General features: G+C 49.3%; 1 protein-coding gene and 1 long non-coding RNA gene across 2 annotated transcripts in view; both read right to left on the bottom strand.

Annotated features, from left to right (window-relative positions):
- The window catches only part of ACTN1 (actinin alpha 1), an 87,391-nt gene that overhangs the window by 55,652 nt on the left and 8,927 nt on the right, over positions 1–22,812 (bottom strand).
- Positions 7,634–8,691, bottom strand: LOC121071274. The gene is made up of 2 exons (XR_005820496.1): positions 8,492–8,691; positions 7,634–8,320 (listed from the first exon to the last, which is right to left on the bottom strand). It is a non-coding gene; the product is annotated as an uncharacterized LOC121071274 (long non-coding RNA).

Genomic DNA, 22,812 nt, shown 5'->3' with positions numbered 1-22,812 from the left:
ATTTCTGCTCAGTGCTTTGCACAATTTTAAATTCTCCTTTCCTGAAGAAGGGGAGAAAAAAAAAAAAAGCCAGAGTCCCTTCCATGCTGGCTTTCCTCTCGCATGGTATTAACTGCTCTGGAGTCAGAGCAATCCTTTTATTAGCTAACAACAAGCCAAAGTGATGAGGGCAGAAATCTCAATCCAGTGCACTTCCCTTCCAGCACAGGGTAAATATTTGTTCTTCTCTACATTTGTGCCTCTGGAGCCTTTAACTCTCCTGCTACAGACCTGCACCATTTCAGGAAGAATCTGCTGGCCTTTGAAAGCTCCTGGCCATTAAATCAATGACTTGGCTGGCATTTCGGATCAGTAAAGTACAAGCAGCCCTCATCTCACAGTTACCAGGGAGCATGAACAGCTAGGAAGTTACAAGAAGTCTTCAGACATGCAAAAAAAACTACACGGTGAGATTGACTGGCCAGAAGTATGGTCCTTTATAGTTTATTATGAAGCTCAGACTAGCAAGTCTCTTCATTATGCTCTTCTCTCTCCTATGAAATCAGCTCATAAATGTCAACTTGCTTCAAGCTCTCTCATAACAAAAATTAAACAGAGCTGGCCTCTGCACTTTATACGCTGAGCTTCCCAAATACTTTATAGCATTTGGGCATATACTGAAAGAAATCATTTTGCTGAGCACTGGGATGCAGCTATTTATGGACCGAAAAGTGGCAACAAACCACCGAAAACAAGACTGTTCGCTTCAGGGAGGCTGGACACCAGCATGAAAACCTCCACGGGCCGTTTTACGCCATCAAGGTGATGGCAGGCCTGCACTTTAAACCTCACCACGCAAAGTTTCTCAGGTGGTTTACTCTGGCCCAGCGTTGATTTTGGTTCGGGGCATCACTCACGCTGTGCCAGGGGCAAGGCTGGGGGAGAAGACAGCGAATGCCTGGCACCGTCACACAGCAGACATAAACGCAACTGTCCTGTGCTTCTGCTCTCATGGGGCAAGGGGGTTCTACCAAGTTTATCTTAATTCCATAAAGCCAGCAGTGCAGGGAGCTGATCTGGCTGGAAATTAAGCTGCCAACCAAAAAAGAAAGAGAAACAAAAAGGGCTGACATGGCTCACTTCATACCTGGACGACAGCGGTGCAGGGAAGCGCGCTGTCAGCAGTGAGGGGCGTCCCTCTCTGGGGCAGCCCACGTACAGACTGGTGTAAGGCAATTTCTGAGCTGCAGCTCTAGAAAGCCCTCGTGTGGCCCAGGTTCAAGGGCCTTTGGGGCGGCCCCAAGCCCTCCCTGCCACCCAGCACGCTGAGGGTTCACGGGTGTCACCTTTTCTGGGGCTCTTCTCTGGCTGTTTACTTTCTGGTGACGGGGAAGGCAGGAAGAGGAAGTTACCGCTTCATCTACTCAGGCTTTCTAAATACAGAGCTAAGTAAACAGGTTGAATAATTGCAAGAACTCAATGTATTTGCCCGCTGCTCTGTACGGATGCTGCAAAATTAGCCCGAACACTTGCTTCTCAGACCACCGAACCTTGGTGACTGCAGCTCTGGAGAGAAGAAACCTGAAATAATCTGGTTTTCTAAGGGGAGGTGACAAGTGTCCTAGCTACAAGAATCTACGCCTGTGAGAAAGGGACTCCAAAGCAGCGTTTGATGTGAAGCCTGAGCTCCCTGACAAGGAGTGAGGAATCAGAAATGATACCCATGTCCAACAGAGTTTCAGAAAGCTACATGGATGTACTACATATCTGGGCTTCACTCCCATCACTGGGGACCCAAACACTTGGCTAAAACGTACAGCAAGAAAATAGACTTATGGATTCACCAGTGCCCAGCTAAGTCTTCCCCTTCCACACCTCTCAACACCACTACCTCTGTGAGCATGCCACTGCCTTTGCTTCAAGCTGTCCCCGTTGGCTCTCACCTCCGTCCCTGACAAAACGTACTGTCAACACTCAGCTCTCCTGCTCGCTCACGGCTGTGAAGCACATCACCCCCAGCTCCAGAGTGCACAACGTCTGCGATTGTTAGGATCATTCACCTGATTATGGGTTTATCCAAAATTTAGAAAACAGCTCCTGGGTCAAGATGACTGTGACGTGTGGTCTCAGCGCACCCACAGCCTGCCTCTCGTCACGCTCTGTACCAACATCACCTCCTGCCATGCTGCAATTTGCTTGAGTTTGGACCGTGCAGCTGGTGCTGGCAGCCAAATTGGAAGGGGGACGACGAAACTGTGGCTGTCTCTTAACAGGTTCCTCCTAGGTGAGAGAGGCAGAGCAAACAAGAGCAAGAAAACATTTGTTTGAAAACACAACGAGCAGGCTACAACAGTTGGTATCGGGCTGATAGACGTGAGAGCTGACATCTCACTGCAAAGACATAAGAATGGGAGAGGCAACTCAGGGCCTTGAAAACAAAGACAGGTACCTCCTGCTTATTGAGACGAAGGAGGAAGAGCTACTGGAGAGATGTGAACTGAAGGCCATGATTGCAAGTGATGGGTTATGAGAATTTTTCTGCTGCAGCTGTTTGGACCAGTGTGAGTGTGATTGGATTGCTTAATTGGAGTCAGGAAAAAACGATGCAGCAGCTCCTCAGACATAAGATAACTGAACGCCCACGTGGGAGTTTTATTGGAGATCCATCGGCCATTCTGGAGGGAAACGAAATGTCAGGTCGGAGAAGAATGTCACATCCAGTATTGGATGAAAGCTTTTAACTGATCTGGGTGTAGACCAGACTTTGAATATTTACATAAAGACGCTTAAAAAAAAAATCCCACCTCTAACTCCTGTGAGCTTTAAATGTCTTTAAAAAAAAAAACACAACAAAATACAGAACTGAGCATTGGGGATCCTCAGCTGGGACCCCCATCTCCCACCCCTGAGGAACAGAACAAGGGGCAATTTTAACATGAACAAAGACTGTGAAAAGGTGGAACTGCTCCTCTGCATCCCTGGGTGCATGTGCTCTTCCATTCACAAACACAGTCGTCACTTTTTGCTGCTGTTACTTCTGTGAAGCCAGCACAGATAATCAGGATGGCGCCGAGCTCTGTGCTTCCTCATGCATGAAGAGTGAGTCCTAACTGTGGTTCATTCAGCCCGTGGGCCTCTGGCAGCACACAGAGGAGCACTGTGAGGATGATCAGAGCCTCAGTGATTTACCAGCAGCTGACCACAGGCATCTCTCCTCGCAGGCTGTAACTCTCAGGTGGGCACACACATTTGCACAGCTGTAGGTTTTAGAGCGTTTGTACTCATGGTTTAAATGTCCAGCACACGAAACAGCTAAGAACAAGACAAATCCAAATATACGAGTGCCTGTGTCCCCTACGGTTGCGGGGAGAAGTATTTATTAAGGTTAATGGTCAGATTTAAAGTTGAATTGCATCGTGACTTATTTTTAATTGGATGCCAAAAGTGCTAGAGCTACTGTGGGTGGTGAGATTATGAAGATGGTCTTTTCTGGGATCTTAAGACACGTTCCCTGTTGAGGCATGAATGTGTCATCTAAGAGCGAGGATAAAACAGGATTTAAACTCTACACTAGCACGGAGTAGCAAGCTATTCCTCAGTGTGCATCACAGGGCAAGGAGTGGCCTAATTAGTTAGCATCTTCATGGGCCCTAGGGCTGCTGCATGCCAGCGCAAGTTCCTAACTCCACCTTTCCACCACACGCGCTGCTAGAGATGGGATCTTGTATCTTCACACAGCATACGCAACCCTGAGCGGTGCCACGGTGCACTGTGAGGATCTGCATTGGGTGTCTGTGGGCACACACAGACAGCATCGTGAAAACCGGTGGAGAGGCGTCAGGGCATCCGAGACAGGGTACCAGAAACAGCAGTGGTGGGAAAACAAAGCTGGAGAGGGCTGTGGGATGCAGGCGCCGTAGCAGGGCACGGGGCACAGCCCCCAGCAGAGGTTAGCATGCAGCAGGTACAGGGGCCAGGCTCAGAGCTGCAGTGGGGGAAAGAAGCAGGGGAGGTCAGGCCAGGTCTTCCCAGCATGTGTGTTCAGAGCAGGATGGAGATCTTAGAGCAGAACAAGAAAAAAGGCAGCGGAAGATTAAAAACGATGATAGGGGATAATTACAGCAGGAGCTTTGTTCCAGGCTGCTGCGGCCCGATGTTTCAGACATCCCGAGACCGTAGCGACTGCACCGAGCGATGGAGGCAGCGCCGGCTCACCCTGTGTAACACCTGGCTGAGGACGGCACGGCATTTATCCTCTGCTTCCCCCAGTTTGCTTTCTTTGCTCCAGCCTCATGCTCCTTTGCCTTCCCCATGGCCACGAGTATGCCAGACCGGTGATGTAAGCAGAACGTGGCCCAACTTTCAGGGGATGCACTCTTTAAACATTTTCTTGAACTGACAACCAAACCTCTTTTTTTTTTTTTAATCAAATTTGTTGGTCTTGAAGCTGTTTATGAACTTTATCAAAGCAAGAAACTCTCTTTAAAAGAAGTCAGATGTTGAACTGATATGAAGGATTAAAAGGGAAGGAGAAACATTCAAGGATTTTTTTTCTTTGATGTTTTATTAAACCTGAGCCATTAGCAAACGCATTTTCAGTTCTTGGTAGCACAGTAAGCTCTGACCTAGTGGAAAACCAGATGCTATTATTCTTCAAAAACCTTGAGCTATGGTTTTACAGTTTATTTTTTTCAAAACTTTTACGAAAAAGGAAAGAAGGAAGCGAGGCTTAAAGACACGCACTAGGAATCTGCAGTACTCTGGGTGGACGTCAAGCCTGTGTGAGCGGCTGTCCTAGGTGAAGCCTGGGAAACGCAGTCCATAAACCTTCTGGCCTCCGTCCAAGGGCTACCAAGAAGAATGTTTCCACTGACTTCAGGGGGTTTGGGATCAGGCCCTGCTCCGCAGGGGGTGATGGCAGAACTACAGAGTCTGGTGACTCCAACCCAGTCCAAAGGAGCCGTGAGGAGCTGCTGCTGCGTTGTTTAAAAGCAGATATGCACAACGCTGTGCCAGATACTAATGGGAAGAATTTGAGCTCTCTTTTTAAACCCGGCAACATGATTTTCACCGTCCCGATGACAGGAAGACCTATGGGAACGCAGGGGAAAACACGCTGCAGAAAGAACTGGAAGCAAAACGCTGACGTTCAGCCCGTCAGGAAACATTTGCTGCTTTTACTTTTCCACCCCAAAGAGCTGGAGGCTTCAAACGAGGCTCCTGAGCAACAGCACAGGGGGGCAAGGGCAGGGAGAGCAGTCCCAGCGCCGCAGCCCTGGGCGAACTGAAGTAACCATTAGCCCGCGAGGACTTGGGGTGTCCTCGGCCCAGTTCTTCTGTAAAAATCACACTGGGCTCCTCACTTGCCCTCCGGGAAGATGCGACAAGCCCAAACCTCACCTCGATTAGCAACGCTGCACTACCGTATTCAGCCGGGGAAATTAACTTTGCAAGCAGGGCCGTCAGGAAAGCGTGAGAGCAGTGGGAAGGCAGGAGCCGGAGCTGCAGCAACCACAGTTGCAGGGGACGGGGCGTGATTTACGCCCTGGCCACAGACACGTTCACATTCCTGCATTTGCTCATTTCTAGGAGATGAGGTCAAAGAGCTCACCACAAGAGAGGACGGATGATGTAAACTGGATGCTGAATGCCAGCGCTAATTTTTCTTCCCCGTGCTCTGCACATACCCAGAGCCTTTCCATTTATAGGAAAGGCCATCGGTATAAAAGGTGCATTCTTCAGCGGGCCGGAGGAGGAGGCATCACACTGGGTATGAAAATGCTAGCACGGTTTCCAAAGCTCTGCAATCCCAGTTAAGGGATGAGAAAAAAAAAAAGAAAAAAGAACACACAATGTTTTCTCTCTCTAAGGAGAAACTTTCAGGAGGGCAGAGGATGGGAAATGGAGAGAGACTGTCTGAGAAAAATCAGGCATTTTTGGCAAGAAAAATGAAAGAGCCCCAGAGGTAATGATGTTTCAGCTATTTTCAATCAAAAGAACTAGATAGCAATTTTTTTGATTGTCTTCAGGCAGGAAGAAAGAGGAGTGGGACGACTCCTATTTGCCATGCCAAATCTCCCAAGATGCTGTGCATTAATGCAAATATCTTGGGAAAGAGAAGAAACCCAAGCAACACCCAGTAAAATCCCTCTCAGAACCACAAGTGAAAATGAACTTTGCTATGCATTTCTGTAGCACTTCAGAACTGGAAGCGTTAGGATTTTCCCTTCCTTTCCGTAGCTCCATCCCAGCTCTAAGTGTACTCCCAGCTACGCTCTGACTAAACAGCGAGTGCTCCCGTTCGACAGCTGCAATTTTGCCCTTTCAAAAACACGAGTGAGTTTCTGCACAGCTCTGACAATTTGTGATATTGGCTAGGGTGAATCAGACGCGTTCTTCCTGCTGTACAGAAGGCGGCCTGTTTTCAGCAAGGGTGCATATAAGAGGACTACTTTGTCACAAGCTGTAGGATTTTGCTTCAGCGGTAGTGTGGCGATGCCTTTTGGGAGCTGGGGTTCAGGTGCCTCGTGCTCCCATTTTCTTCCACAGGAGTTCTTGTTTAAAGGCTTCTTCCACAACGAATCACCAAACAGGATGGCGCATTCCCATGTCTGACAAGTGCAAATCCTGGGAGCTGTAACTCCACATGGAAACCACTCCACCAGTACATCTGAACTATTAGCTGCACGCTCCAACGAATACTCTAGAAGGGCAAGGAAATTGGCCTAAATATTTGCGATTTCCAGAATCTCTTGTTGAAAATAAACAGAAACCGAGTATGACTTATCCCCCATGGAAACATTTTTCATAAAAAAAAAAAAAGGAAAGAAAAAGCTGTAATTCCACAGTTGAATGTGCCTACATTTTTGGTCAAAGAACGTTCCTACCATTTCAAGAAGGACTGGCCCTTTGCAGTAGCCACATGGGGATGTAAATGACCAGTGCCTCAAATCAGACAGGCTGCAAACACCTCTAGCTACCGGAGTTTCCCAAACCACCATCACGAGAACCGGGTACGCGCACAGTGCTGCCAGCTGTGCCACCAACCACATTATTCAGAGACGCAGGTCATTTTTTTTCTCCTGCCTTCCAGCAGGCTGCCCCGAGGAGGAAACGAACAGGGCAGATTGGGAGAGGGTGGCAGAGAGGCAGGGGCAGGGTCTGACTTGCGACTCATCTGTAGCGAGATGCTCTCAGTTGTAAAGGTTGACCGGTAGTTGAGGGGCATTGATTAGAACAGAGTTATGCAAAGATTAATTATTACTTGCTTTTGCTGCTGTTTAAAGAGAAAGGATGATGAAAATTGCAAAAGGGGAACTGGTCCTGGGATAGGCGGAGGGAAAAGTGGGAAGTGGGGACCAATTTTGTTTTTTCTTGGATGAGGGAAATTGCAAAAATAGCTGGGGGAAGAGTTTATTTGTATTATGAGCTTTAATCTCAGTCTGGCGGTGGTGGCAACAGGCTTTGGTCCAGCAGCAGCTGCAGAGAATGACCATACGACAAATCTGTATTACACATGAACATAAATCCAAAATTTTCCATTCCTCTTCCTTCTGCCTGGAAGCATATGGCATCTGTTCCCTAAAGTTTCAAACAGCAGACACTGAAACTACCACTAGCCCTGTGGGCTAGAAATTATTTCTTCACAGCTCTAGGTCTAAAAATATGTATTTATTTTGTCCTTGAACACGATGAACTTTCACGATACATTTATACGATTACTGAACGCAGCATTTCAGTAAGAATTTGGGAGAATTTTTCACCTCCCTGCCAAACGGAGCAGAGGAGCTATGTGCTGAGTCCGACAACTGTACTTCTCCAGAAGACAGGACCGGAGGGGCAGGCAGCCCTCAGGAGATGCGCTGCACGATGTGCAAGCTCCTGGTGGAAGGCAGCATCCGCATGGGTTACCACAGACCTGCGCAGACCTCTCCTCCCTTCTGACAAGCAGCTCGCCCAGCTAATGCTGCTACGTTCAGGCTTCCTTTCGGAGCTTGGCTCTGCTGAAACTCCTCCGAGACCACAAACCACACTTCAATAGAGAAAATACACACACACACACAGACAAGAAATTCCACCACAGCTAAAACCCAGTCATCCTCCTGCTCCTTCCACCTCCCACGCTGAGCACGAACCTTGCCTTCAGCCCAAGTCAGAAGTAACTGGCCCTCCTCAAACCACTGCAGCAGCCAGAACACGGACGCATCAGCAGTTTTATAGCCTCTGTAGGTAGCCACTGCTCACACGGCTGCATAAACTCCTAACCAAGGGACTGCTTGTCTCCAGTTGTAGGCTGAGCAAGATGGGAAGCAGCCAGGACAGTGAGCGCTGCTGGAGAGCCCTGGAAGACACGGCACTGCGCTCAGACACCTTGCACCCACCCAGGCACTTCTCTGCTCAACAGCCGAGAGGTTAGGGTTTTAGTTAGGGAGCTCAGAGGGAGGGCATGGGGGTACCAAGGGCTCAGGGTACCCCCGAAATAACCAGCTCAAGCACCCCCCTCGCTACGCACCCGAGAGCTTCACTGTAAACACGCCCTCCACCAAAGCAGAGAGCGGTAATATAAACCAGATGCTGCAGGGAATTTTTTCCCTCTTCGTCTGCACTAAATTTAAATACTGAGCTCTTCCTTTGCCAATTCCTTCTTAAAGGGCCTGTACGCCGCTCTTCATCTCCGTCCCACTTGTCTGAAGCCAGCCGAGCCCTCGGCAGCCCTCCACCCGCTGCAGCCACGGGAAGCACGTGTCCTCCACGAGGCCTCGGAGGCCAAGGGCTGGCTTTGCAGCTACAGCACCCGGAGCCCTCACGGCCCCTCTGCCCCTCCACCTGGGCGCAGGGGAAATCCTGCGGGTGCAATCACACGAGGCGTGCTTGGGAGCTGGCTGTGGGGCTGCAGCACAAACCGCCCGCTACATGAGCGGGGCACACCACCACGTTTCAGCGCTGTGCCGTGGCTGCTTCTAAATCCGAGCGAGGACTCCTGGGCTCGGGACTTCCGCAGTCGCTTTAATTATGAGGAAAAGAGCTAAATGCAGCCTGACGTGTTGAACGCTGCAGTGTGCAGGGCTAACTGTGCATGGTCCAGCTGAAACACACAAGCAGCACCGTAATTGCACATACGTAACCGTGCTTTGCAAGTTTTTTCCAGCTTTAACTAGAGGGTAGGCTCCAAAAAACTTGGCTGTTGTTTAAGACAACACTACCCTGCCCTTTGGTTGAGCATTGCTACTCCCCTTAGAGGTGCAGCAAGGAGAAGCACGTGCCTGAGCCTCAGCTGCTCCACCTCTAAGTCCAAAGTCTTTGTTCAAACCAGGTGTGAGCCCTATGAAGTTTCCCCATCCTTGAGGTATATCCTACTCCATCTCGTTATCTACTGACAAGGAATGCGATAGAGTCAACACAGGAGCAGCAATTCCCACCTCGTGTATGCCAGAGAATTGCATTTAGCTTGTAAAAACTGCACCAGGCCTGATCAACACAAAGGCCCACCAAGAAGCCAGCTGCGGTGCCAAGAGCAACCTGGAAGCCCCCAGAGCAAGGGGCCAGAAGAGACAGAAAGCCATACCCATCCCACCACTGGCCGTGCCTCCACGGAAGAGTAATGGAGACCCAGATGCCAGGGAGACACCTACGGACCTGCAGGTCCTCGAACTCGATGATCCTTGTGGGTCCCTTCCAACACAGGTCTCGTAGCGGAGGACCCAGCTGCATCACCAGCTTCACGCTCAGCTGGGTACGGCCCCCAGAGTGACTGCACCTGCCCCAGGCCTTAAATCAACACCGTCTTCCTTGCTAATGGTTTAAGTGCTTATCTGTCACTGACCTGTGGCAAACCATTACAACGGCATTGCATTTACACATCGTCCAGGCCCTTCCCCTCCCCTTCGCTGGTACTGTCAAAGTGCACAGCTGCTCGGGTAATCAGCAGGGTGGGTTCTATTTCAGGAAGTTGCCTTAGCCTCCTAGCTCCGTTAAGCACTGGCTGCCCTTGGTAATTCATAAGCAAATCACTGGTAATGTAACAGAGCGTGCCATTCTGGAAAGATGCAATGGGGCTGGCACACACTTTTCTATGTACTCCCGCATTACATTTCTACTTTTGAGAATACCTCACTTCCAAAGTCAAATAGTAACCTATTTATTTTTTGATAACAAGCCCTTCAGCAAGCAGCGGAACCAAGGAAGCCTGGCTTCCTACACTGCTCCCATTGCTCTCCGGTGCCTCACAAGGAGCAAAGCTCTTTGCCTCTCCCCATCCCACCCCAAATCCAGAAGGCAGCACACAGCTAGCAGCTTTCTGTGTTGCTTGACTTGTTTTCCCTAACTTTGTTGTATCGTATCATCACTGATGCTTCAAAGGTAAATAGTCATAGGGTAAGGGGGATGTTCTCTCCTGGATTATTAAACTAGCTAAATAAGAGAAAATGAAAGCATAAAAAGGGCAGTCTCCATCACAGGGAGAAGGGCATTACCCACACTTCATGCAAGCACAAATACCATTTAATTTTTAGAAAAATAAAATGATCAGCAAGGTGAAAACACATTTCTGCTTACAAAGCCTAGCTGTGAAGAACTAGATTTAATTAAAGACAGGTACATAACAACGACAAACAAAATTCACTGGTGATAAATCTTCAAAGATACACTTGCATTGGAAATACTCAAACATCTTTCTGGATCCTGAATTAATTCAAAACAGGGAAGAGCCCCAAACAGCTCATCAATTCACCTGCTTAAGGCACAGCAATACCCTAAGCGTGAGGCCACAAGTGCAGAAGGAATAGCACGAAGAATAATTATGGACATGAGAGTACCAGCACTCCACTCCATGCTGTGCCTGCATGCGGAGCACAGCAGGGTCCTGAGCTTTCACGACGAGGGAGCAAGAACAAAACATTTTTGTAAGCAAACTCCTTAAATCATCTGAGATGTTCAATTTACTTCTGCTTTACAGTTCAGTAGGAAAGAGCAGAATTAAATTATGCAACAATTGTTCCATCCATCTATGGCAATTTTTAGTGTAGAGCTTGATTCAGTGAAGGTCAGATCTATAGTATGATGCTTAGAGTTGGTTTGTTTGCCTTTTTAAGGGAACACAAAGTAAATCACCCCTTTCCTGCCCCTCCCTTGCCACTCTTGGAAAAGACATTGTCAAGGTACAGAAATAATTGTTGAAATCTAGACTTTCTGTGGACATTGTGGTTGTACATTAACTACCAGTGAGAACTGCCACCGAAGAGCAGCTTTAAGGGCAGCATGCAGAGGTGCCCTTCTCCCATACACAGAAATGAAACCATTGCAAAGATAAGGTGATTTTACCAAGACTTGTGTACCACGTTTTGAAATACTCTCACAAAGATACAGTTATTTTGGGTGGATAACAGAACCGTACTGCTTCAAAAAGCAGTAAGTACATCAGCACCTTCCATAAAACACTGAACCATCACTACATGTTATTTGCCTAACTGAGTAAACGTGTAATCATATCTCTAACCCATATCCTTCCTTAGCTTTTTTCTTTCTAGAAAGCACTGATCTCATCTGAAATGCATGTTATTTACCTACAAAGTCCCCAGCCTGCATACGTTGCTCTCGAAACTCTCAGATGTGGCTCCTGACCACAGGAAACAACCTGTGGTCTAGTCCATCAGGAGGAACAAGGTACAAGGATACCCACTGCCTTCTGCTTGCATATGGGTAGCTGGAACCACTAATTTACCTAAGAAACCCTGCGGGACACAGCCTCATCTTGTTTTCTGTGATGCACGAAACACTTGCAGGTGGCTCAACTCTGCTGCACAAATTAACTCTCAGTATACATGGGCACTAAATCGTTTTCAAAATAGGGGACACCCATTAAGAAATGCAGTGGTGCTCTACAGCAGAGGTCCCAAACTGCCACAGCACTCTGTCATCCTGGGGCGCTGGCACTGCAGGATGGGATCTTTTTCCCCGGGGACAAGAGAAAGCTCTAATCCCATGTAGTGACTGAGGTGGGCCATTTTAATTCCCAAATGGCATTTCTTCAAGCATCTCGGTTTCTTCAGTAAGTAGCATGGGCTTTATTCAATCCAGAGGCACAATAAAATTCCAGGCAAAGTTTGAGCTTTCTTCTCTGGTGATTTTGGAAGAGTCTGCGGATCTAAGCAATGTGCTTGCACTAGGCTGAAGCTGAAATCATTCAGTAAAATGCTCCCCATGATCAGTGCTAGGAAAGGAGATCCCATAAGACCAGGGTGCCTTCACAGGTTTTTATCATCCCACACTCTTTTAAAAGTCCTTCATCAGTGGCTTAATTTAGCCTATATGCAACTATTTTTTTCCCAAATCCCTGGAAAATCACTTTGAGGATCAACAGCGGAACTGTTGGTGTGGTAAGCTGCACAAGCACCACAGGGCCATGTATTTCCATGGCTGTTCTCTTGGCCACCACCTCTGTTTCTGAGCAGGCTTTCAGCAGCAACTGCTCGGATGGATGCCTGCTTGGGGGCCTCAGTTACCAGCACTGGTCTCTAAACCCTTACCCATGCTTCCTGACACAAGCCAGCTGATTTCTTGCCTTAGCAGCCAGGTCGCTGGAGCTTGCCACGGCCCCACCACCTTCTGGGGAACAAAGACAAAGCCACACTGAAGGAGCCCACACGGTCGCAGGGCGCAGAAGGCCCTCACTGACCGGGAAGGCTGCAGGGTGGCAGTGCCATCACCGGCCGAGCCCAGGAGGCAGGTGCTGCCTGGGTCCCACATGATGAATTATCTGACCCAGATAATGTCTTGCTGAAAACCTTTTTTTCCTGCCAGGTCCCTCTAGTTCAAACGTGGAAGCTTTCTGTTTAGAGAACTTCCACTTGAGCTGTGTCGTCACCTTCGCAAAATGCTGATCCCCACGTGCCACATTTGGGGCAGGCAAGGAACAAAGGGCAGGTAGTCAGAGACAGTGCCCCGGTCCCAGCTGATCCCAGGCCTGGAAAGGCAACGAGCAACAAAAGCACTACACCACCTCCCTGTAACACCGGGATTCTGGCAAAAATGAAGCCTTCCCTCCAAGCAAGGGCAAGCAGTCTGGGCAGGCTACTACAAAGCTATATAAGGAAAAGTCAAGGTTACCCTTCGATTTATTTTTGCATAGAATTTCACAACCAGCTGAAAAGAGTCTATAAAACATACGTCAGACACTCTCTCACAGATAAGCCAGCAGAAAGGTCCCACGTGCCAGCTCGAGGCAGGTTCCTTTTGCCTTTAATCATTTCTCCCATGAATAAGTAACACCTAATGAAAGTGCTCTTACCTAGGCAGTGTTTGTAGTCCGATACCTAACTGCTACTCACATGCCTTTCCTACGACAGTCCCTTGTTAAGATTACAGTAGCGAGGGCAGGAGATGTGTGGAAGCAGACATTTGGGTGGCTGCATATGCCACCCAAATTCTTCAGTGTTGCCCAGTGAGGGGCCACAGAAGTTAAAACCACGTCGAGCTCTCCGACCCTGCGGCCTCGCGTTGGGCAGCTGCCGAGAGAGATCTACAACACGCAGAAAGCCAGCAAGAGCATTCATGTAGCTAGGGGATTAGCCTCAACTTGCTTTGATGCATATTCATAAATGCGCATATTCTTACACGTTCATAAGAAAATGCCAAATCGTTTAGTCACGGGTAGCACGTCAGAGTACAGCTCATCTCTTAAAAGGAGTGCCTTCCATACTCACCATTCCTGATTTTGCTGTTGCCTGACAATTTTCCTTTGCAACAGTTGCTAAGCAAAACATTTGCAATTCAGCTTACTATCACAACTCATGCATGGTGATTGTTCCTAATGGATACACAGTAAAATTCATGGCTGTTCAGTCCTGCTCCTCTTTTGACCTGCCCTAGCTTTCTTTTTTTTTTTTTTTTCCAGACCTGTGACACCCAGGAGATTTTATTCTTTACCTATGTAACGCCTAAATTATTAGCACTGCAATATACGCAGGCATGGGTATGGTAAGAATAATAAAACCAGCAGATCCTGGATCCTGCGTCATGTTACATTAAAAAAAAACACTCTGACGAGAAATAGATAACCCAAATGGCAGTACATGCAGCTTCTGTGTAATCTGTAAGTCATCACTGCCATGAAGTTTGTCATCTGCTTTCTTCACTAAGGAACCACCTGAACGAGGCAAAGTGCATGCAAGAAGGTGACATTCAGATGACAGATAAGTGTTAGTAACCACGTGGAAGCCAAATGACACCCTGATACAAAAAGCCAAAAAAACCACCACCTTATTATTTCTGAAGCTTGTTTCAGAAAAACTACAAACTCATTCCAGTGACTGTAAGTTGATGTCTTACTGGTACCATAAGATACCCACCATGAGTTAGAGGAAATTGAAATTATTTCTAGAAGTCCAAGTGGTTTTCTATTTCTCCTGCAGTAATCCCGTTCAGACCAAGACCAATATAGAAAAGTTAATTCAAGACAGACTCAAACAGTTATAGTTTTAATATTGGCAGCTAAGACCCTGTACCACAGGTCAGCAGTCACACCTAGTACCCAATGCAGTAAGAACCCGGAAATCATCTCCTTTCCTGCTGAAACACAAAGTAGTAAATAAAAGCCAATTTTGTTCAGAAAAAAAAGAAGGCTCCTTCTGACGTTGCTAACAAACACGGGTGTATTTCAAGCTTGTACTTAGACTCTCCCATTCCCCTTCAGCCCCGAAGCAGGTAGACCCCCGTAACAAACAGGATGGCCAAGAGGCAAGCTCCCTTTCCATTAGTTTTGGCTTCATTGTGGAGAGAAAAAAAAATGCACTTCTCCATCCTCCTTCTTCCATGTCAAATGCATAAATTTCATCCAAGGATGATGATCAGACACTTCTTATATAAAACAGAGACGACGGTGGAAAAAGCTTTGGAAGCACGGAGGAAAAAGAAAGACTTCTGCAATTCCTAAGACATGACAGGAGTCTTCAGAACTGGCTTTGGAAATCACCAGCAATGCAGGTTGCTGCCACAACTTGAAGCCCTGAGGAGAACAGAGCAGGTCTTACAGGTTGGTAGGAGAAAGGAAGAAATGGAGGATCTGCCTTGTGCAGGAGGAGGAGTAGGAAGATAAATTGCATCCTGCCCTTGGCCCCATGGAGGCTTATTACAGTTATGCCCATCCTCATAGCAAGGGCAAACTACAGACCTTGTGACAAAATTACGCTTTCCTTCTTGAACAAAACCACACCTCAAAAACTAATTTGAATTTTATAGCAGGTTCTCTGCTGCCACAGCTGCTTGTATTCAGTACTGGCCAAACGGCTGAGTGACACACGTACAAAACTTCTGGCCACAAGGCACGCTCCCATTTCCCAGACTGCTCACTGTCAAGCCTGGACAGCTTCAGGCATTCATCTGGGACTGGCGTCCCAGCCAGAAACTCCCAGAACCTCTTTTGGAAGAGATCAGGTTATTATGGAATAAGTTAACTCCTGGCAAAACTCTCGGCTTCAAGCTTATACCAAGATGAATGCAGTCCAGTCCGGTCCTATCTCTGGTTCCTAAAAGCATTCATTTTCTGCTCTCCTCGTAGCCCCCTGCGAGGGCTGCAGGGAGGAGCAGGTCTCTGCAAGAGGGCTGATGGCAGACTGCGTAGCTTCACAGGAATACCAGTTTGAAACACATTGTTTCAGGGTCTCTGGTGAAGTGCTAATCTTCTTCCGGATTTGGATGCCAGCCCTGATTATGAGAAGTATGCAGTAAACAGAGCCTCGCCATGTGATACGAGCGCTTAACCCTCTTCCTGCTGGCAGCCGCATGTCAGCACGAAGTTGCAGTGGGAACAGCAAAACCCCGTTTCCACAGGCTGGCTGGCCTTTTGTCCTCAGCTTGGTGCTTGCTGCCATCGTGTTTGGAAAGCCGCGTTCACAGCGGAAGGATGAATGCCATTTCCACCACGAGCAGCGGCAGGAAGGCCGCTTTACGCGGTGGTCTGCCCCATTCGGACCCAAGCACAGGGCTGGGCAGCAGCCACAGCCACGCCAGAGAACAACGCCCGTCTGTGCGCAGCTTCACAGGGAAAAGGGCACGGGCAATTCACATCCCACAGCGGGGGGGCTCTACCTCATCTCCTCTGTGGGCCAGGAAGGAATAATCCTGCTCACAGCACACTGAATAACCAGCGGGTGGGCTTGAAGAGCTGGGGCGCGGTTGTCCTGGCCCCTTCCTCATCGAGCAATCGCTGGGCACTACAGCGGGCACTGGCTGCTGCCCCGGGGCACCACGGCCGCGTGGTGCAGTGCCACGGCTGCTGCAGGCCGAGGCCACGTGTGGCCTTATTCCAGCACCCACTGCACCTGGGGAGGGGAGAAAGGCCTGAACCAGCAGGCTGGGAGCCAGGGAAGGGATGAATTTCAGCCCCTGCTCCCTCCCAGGGGATCAGGTATCCTTATCGTCAAGGCACGCAGGATCTAGTCTTCGCAGGCCTCTTCCTACGGGTTACACGGATGGCCACAGAGCATCGTGCATGGCAAGGAAACATTTTCTTTCAGCACAAATTGGGCAGATCAACTCAGAAAACTGAGCTTTCGCAGCACTACATTCAACTTGGTACTTAGCAAGCCTAACCACCCTTACTAGTGGCCCAGGACCTCCTCACATCCTACCTCCTACGTCCTAAGCATTGCACTGGCAACTGCTAAAGGAAGTTAGTCATTTCCACATTAGGCTGTCTCCCATGCCACGAGCAGCCAGCCCATTTCTGTACGCAGGTAAGGGATTGTTAAGCCATTTAGAACTCATTTCTTCCCTTCTCAGCTGCCAAAACTGTTAAGCCTCTTGCTTTGCTTGGTGGGTTACTCTCTAGCACTTTTTTTCCCTGATGCTTAAGAACCCAGCCCTGACAACGTGGAGCCTGCCTCCGGCTCTCTGTGGTTTCTCTCTGTTTAGGACTGCCGTATGATGAGTCCCAAACAGGAAGTTTCAGCACGGAGCCCTGACACGTTCATGCTGCAGACTTTGAACTACACTCAGGAGAAGCCAGGGATATATAGGTCTGTATGGGCAGCAACCAGGCAACAAAACAGAGCAGAGCAGAGCAGCATGCATTTGCTGGGGAATAAAGAGCCAGGCACCCGTGAACGGAGCAGCTGCAGCAGAGCATCTCCCTGCTGACAGGGGACTCCCCCTCGGCTCACTGTGGGAGCAGCCAGCCCTACTACACGAGGGAAGTGCTGGCTCCCAGGCAGAAGGAGCCAACCCACAGCACTGCCCTTTCCTCCCCAGAATCTCTAAAGCAGCCTTGCGACTCTTTAAAGATGGGGATCAGACTACTGGTACCTGCTCGTGGAAGAAGTCTGGTATTCTGCAAAGCAGCATGGCAAAGTCTCCAGGCTTTAGGCTCTCAGACTCTCAGGACTAAAGACTGCACTTGCTGAGCACCTTTGTTTCCTGAAAGCTTCAGCGACTGGATCCGTGTGAACTACTCTGAGCTCAGTCTCTGCAGGGCCTAAAAGGAGGAGGCTAACGTTCCTGCACAGGCAACAGAAGAAGCTTCTTTCCCAGCTCAGCAGCTGCTGCACAGCATTTCTTTGACCCGCTATTAAGCACTCTTTTCCAGAAGGCAGGAGACTGCATCGGACTTGACAGTGAGACAGACGCCAAACCCCAGTCCAGGGCCAGTGCTCGGGGAACCAGGCAATGCGATGGTCAGAACACAAATCCACTGCTACTTATTTCCACAGGAAAACCAGTTAAAAGCCTCATTTTCTTACGCTCTCTCCCATTCTCCTGCTGCTCTCTCACCGTGGGGAGCTATGTAGGTTTAACTTCTCCCTTTTATCTGTTCGGTAAATTCATTTTAACCCTGATGAAGTCCGTTCACATGGCTCACGGCTCAGGTCCCGCAAGCAGTTACGCTGGAGCAACGCAGACGCTGTGCCTTGCAGGGGTGGGAAGGAGCAGCCGGGGACAGGTACTCCGCAGGCAGCTCTTGCTAGCACAGCCCCTTAGTGCATCAAGCCTCCAGCACAGCCCCACTGCTTCCAACATTACTTACTGGTGTCAGGCACATTTCCATTCCCCCACTCCAAAACCCTTCCCCCATGCATCTCCGCTATTTCGCATGGCTCGAGGTGGCTTTAAGCAGCATTCCTACCTAGGGAGAGCTGGCGGACAGCTTATTCTTTTCACATGCAGACTAGAACTATCACCTGGTCCAAGCTGCAAAAATTCAAGGAATTTGGGCAGGGTTTTGAGAGAGTGAGAACACATTGCTTTGCTTTCCAACCAGCATGAGGTGTTCAGAAGCCTCTGCTTTTGCTCCAGCCCCAAATACCATATCGCTGAGAGACTGGTTTCAGGGTCAGCTTTGGCCACTTTACTGACAGTCTGCATCCAGCTGAGAATGGGTGACAGGTAAGCGCACGCCGACTGGTCTGAAGACTGTGAAACTGCACCTGGAGTGAGTCCTGCACCGACTAAATGGATGAAGAAAGCACTCACCATTTGCATACACAGCAGTTAAATAAATTAGGTGCAAAATGTTAAGATTTGGCAGGTCTTTGGAATCAGTGACTGCCAATTTGAAGATACCTTACATCACCTTCTGGCAAACTATCTAGAATATACTTTGCAGGCTACAGTTATACAATACATTTGTACACTAGGGCTGCAGAAGTACCAAATTTCACCAGCCAAAAAACAGATAAGCACTACATAAATTACATTAAGAGCTCTGGAGCATGCTATTCCTAATATATATATGTAAAACATTTTGCCCACTCATAACTTCTTGGGAAGGCAAACGTGCGAATGGGGGGATAAATTAAACTCCTGTCAGTTTGATAGACACAGGCATGTTGAGCTAGTATTTCTACTCCTATTGGAAGGGGAGTAGTTGTTCGGTGCACTCCAATTTCATGACAAATAAGCACCCTTACAAAACCTTGTCAACAGTTCACATGAGAAGTAGTCATAGGAGAATGTGACTTATGACTTCCCAATCCATCATACAGGAAGGTCAGAGGGGAACGGGAGCAGAACTGCGTTTTGTCAACACCTCGGTCTTTGCCCTAGCGTGAGGACAGCCCTCGCAACCTCCTGAAGCACACTTATCCAGAGGACAGCTCTGTGTGCACTGTACCCAGCGACTGATCGAGAGCTCTGCTCATACCTGGAGCGTTTCCCTGGATGGGATGAGCAGACTGAATCCACACCTCGCATCCTAGATGTGCCCAGGGCACACACTTCCCTGTTTCAAGCCTGCCCGCTGCTGCCCTGCTGAGAACCAGAGCAAGGCTTACCCAGGGCAGGGCTGCCAGAGCTCGCTGCCAGCCAGAGACTTCCAATTAAGCTCTGAAGCGACACCACTGAAATATTATCTCCTTCATGAATAGACTACGTTTTTAATAATTATCTTCAGCAGAAACAGCTGCAAAAGCTCCTTCGAGTACCATACCATTTTGTTAACGTATCGGAGATGAAAGCCAGCAACCCACCTAAGCAGGACAACAACCAGCAACCCAAGGCAGAGCTATCAGCACAATGGCAGCGTAAGATGCCAAGAACACGGACCTCCCTCCTTAGCTCCTGTTAATGAAGGTGGGGCAAGGAAAGGAGAACAGGAAGAGGAAGAATTTGGGACTGGGAAATATAGGCAGAAAAAGAGAGATAAAGGAGTACCACCTGAGGCTTCAAACTCCAAGCAAAATTTAATAAAAACAGTATGCTTCTGTATATTCGGTATATTCTCTCTGGCTATAACCACATCAGAAACTTGCTACAGCATACTGCTGAGCTGGGAGAGTGTAGGGAAAGGACATCTCTTGCAATTTTAGATTGACATGATGAAAGCAGACGTTTGGAGCTAAAGACAACAGAAATACAGAGGCATAACTCTGAAGTGGCCTGTTACTAGGCCTCATGGTCAAGAGGGACAGGGAAGCACTCAAGCAGGGTGTGCCAATAGCGGCCAAGACAGCACCTAAAGCAGAAAACCAAATGCTTGGTACTAGCACAGGAGAATACTGAATTGACAATATTTTTTTCATTTGAGTCAAGTGGATTGTAAAGCAAGTACCACAAACAGGGAAACAACTTTTATTTGCTGTAATTGGCATAAGTAGCCTTAAGAAAACATCGATAAGTATGTGCTAAGAGTCCATTTAAAATCTGTTAGCATCTCTTCAGTGCTGCTGGCCATCCAGTGTCTGGGAACCATGCTTGGTGATCAGATCTGTGGTACAAGGTGCTGCAGGGCAAAAAAGAAACAACACCCTTTCCCCAGGCATCTCCTGGCTGTGAGCACAGTGAGAGGCAGGAAGATGTGGGCAGAGGCGAGGAGTCATCCAGGGCCCATCCCGAAGGTCTCTGGACTCAGTGCCTAGCTGTCCGCCCCGACCCGCAGGGCACTGAGCGCACGGCATGTTGTGTGGAAGATCAAACAACAGTGGACACCTGTGTGGTGAAGCAGGTACACAGACAGCAGTGCCAGAAGTCGACAGCCTGCACAAGGTCCTGAGGGGTGACGTCTCTCCCCTCACAAGCTAAATCCAGAGCACGTGAAGTTGAACTCATGCTCAGAGTTTTTTTTCCCTCTGTTCCTTTCACCTGCTGGGAGCCACGGTGCAAGCCAGGCGTCTCATTGCACCTCTACTGCCCAGCACCAGGCCTGGAAAAGCAGCAAGGTGATTGCTCGAGAGCAAAATGAAAGCCGTGATGAGAGTGTTTTTGGTTGTTGTAGTTGTTTTTTAAACCCTGTCCTTAGGCTGAACAGACTTTTCACCTTTCTGACCCCCACCAGAGGCCAAACGAATACCCTGCAAATGAATACCCTGCTCAACTGCTGAGTCCAGAGAGCCAGCCGGCACCCGGGCAACTAGGTATTTTACTTTACCCTGAAGGAGCCTGCTGCAAGGTAGGCATTTCCTACCACATAATAAAAATAAAACAAACATTAAGTACTGCCATGTTACAGCTGCCTCGCAGTGCCCTCCACACCCTTCAGCAGCACCGCGCAAAGCCTGGGCTCCGATGTGACGGAAGCAAGCCCCCACATTACTGTGCTGCTTCGGGCAGAGCAAGGAGCAGAGCAGCTGGTGCTCAATGGCCTCGAAGCATCCCCAGCTTCTCCCAAAGCAACCTCGAGGTCTGGGACCTGGGCACACCAGCTCGGGGCCCCGTAGCTCCCCCGATGCGGGAAGCCCTAGCGGCGCCAGCGTGGGTCCACGCCAGGCTCGCCCCGAGCCCCCTGCACCACGGGCAGCGATCGCATCGCCTCTCGCAGCGCCACAGGCAGAAGTTGTTCCAAGGCCTGCAAGCGCAGAGGGTATTACACTCGCAGTTTTACTTACTGTAAGCAGTTCACTAATTACAGTAGTAATGATTGGATTATGGCCAGTTAACAGCTTTAAAGAAACAAGCCATCATAGGAGGGGGAGGGAAATATTCCTCAGGGTCTAGGCTGGAAACCTCTTTCAGATTTCGGCAGTCTACCCCGCAGGAAGCTGTTAGGAGCTGGCTGGGTCAGGCCATTTGCAACAGGCTGCAACAGCGAGGAGCAGTGTAACGTGTCACTAAATGATAGGCTGGCACCTGAAAATTATCAGTGTTGGAGGAGGTGTGCTCGCAGGAACAGAAGGTCTCCTGTTCATACGCTGGCCCCATCGGCTCCAACGCCTCTACGTGACCAGGCCGGCCCAGAAGACAGGTGCGTGCACGCAAAGCTACGCAGACAGCACCGTGCTTATGATGCTTTGTTTCGGCATGCACTGCGCTGTGACTACAGGCGTTTCAGAAACTCTTTAGCAGGGGCCTGCTAGCTCCAACCAACCAGCCGGATACGAACACCCACGGTATCAGGAGCCAAAGGCACTCATCAGAAACAGCACCTAGAAATTTCCTTTCCCTAGCAATTTCAGCCAGCGCTGGAAGGACCGCAGTTATCAGGCATGAATCCCTTAGTCCCTCTGGTTGCTAAAAACCCATACAAGGCACACGCAGGCCCTAAACGAGGAAAGCCAAGCCCTTGCATCCCCACCACCCACCCTGCCCTCTCCACCCAGCCCAGGCAGGGCCCTGCACCACCCACAGCCACCCCGTAGGTGCCCACCCACTGCTACCTCCCCCTGTGCATGTGCTCAGTGTCTCCCCTCAGCACTGTCCCAGCTCTGCTCGGTTCTCTCCTCCCCCTCCTCCCTGCAGAAATCTTTGGCTCAGGGCTGGCAGAAACGGAGTTTGGTGTCGCTGGCTGGAGGGCGAGGATTTCTGGCAAGGAAAACCAGCGGAGCTGGGCATCTTGCCCAGGGTGAGTTCACACTTGGCTCCCCACAGCTGGAAATAGTCTCATCCGCAGCCAGAGTTCCCCAACGGCCCAACAAAACCCTTGGGAAACGGCAAGTTTCCACGCGTTGGCCATTTTGAGGCAGACTGGTGCGCATTAATGAACGCGCTCCCCCGCTGCCCCCACCCAGCCTCCTCCGTGCCGCTGCCAAAGGGTGCTTGGCAAGCGAGGGCAGTCTCCTGTGTCATGTGAGGAGCCCAGCACGGCCGAGACCAACACGACTGCTCCTTCGACTGCTCCTTTTCCTACAGAGCAGCACCGGAGGGAAGAGGAGGGCTCCAACAAGTGTGCTCCCGCACCCTCCTTCCCAGCGCGCTCCTGCAGCCAGGTTACTGCGCTCCTCTCTTCATCTCCCAGGCCAGATAAAACATGTAGGAAACTCACCTGGAAGCATAAACACATTTAAAGAGCTGCAACTGCTCTTGGCTGCAATCAAAATTTTCCTCAGGAAATTAAGTATTTTCCGTTGTGATAAAACCTGGCATAGGCATGGCCTCAACAGCTTTAAACAAAGTGTCTTTTCTTTGGCATTG

The sequence above is a fragment of the Cygnus olor genome, chromosome 5 (assembly GCF_009769625.2).
Source record: "Cygnus olor isolate bCygOlo1 chromosome 5, bCygOlo1.pri.v2, whole genome shotgun sequence".
NCBI classification, from domain to species: Eukaryota; Metazoa; Chordata; class Aves; order Anseriformes; family Anatidae; genus Cygnus; species Cygnus olor.
The sequence above is the reverse complement of the archived record's forward strand: the minus strand, read 5'-3'. Positions and strand labels throughout refer to the sequence as shown.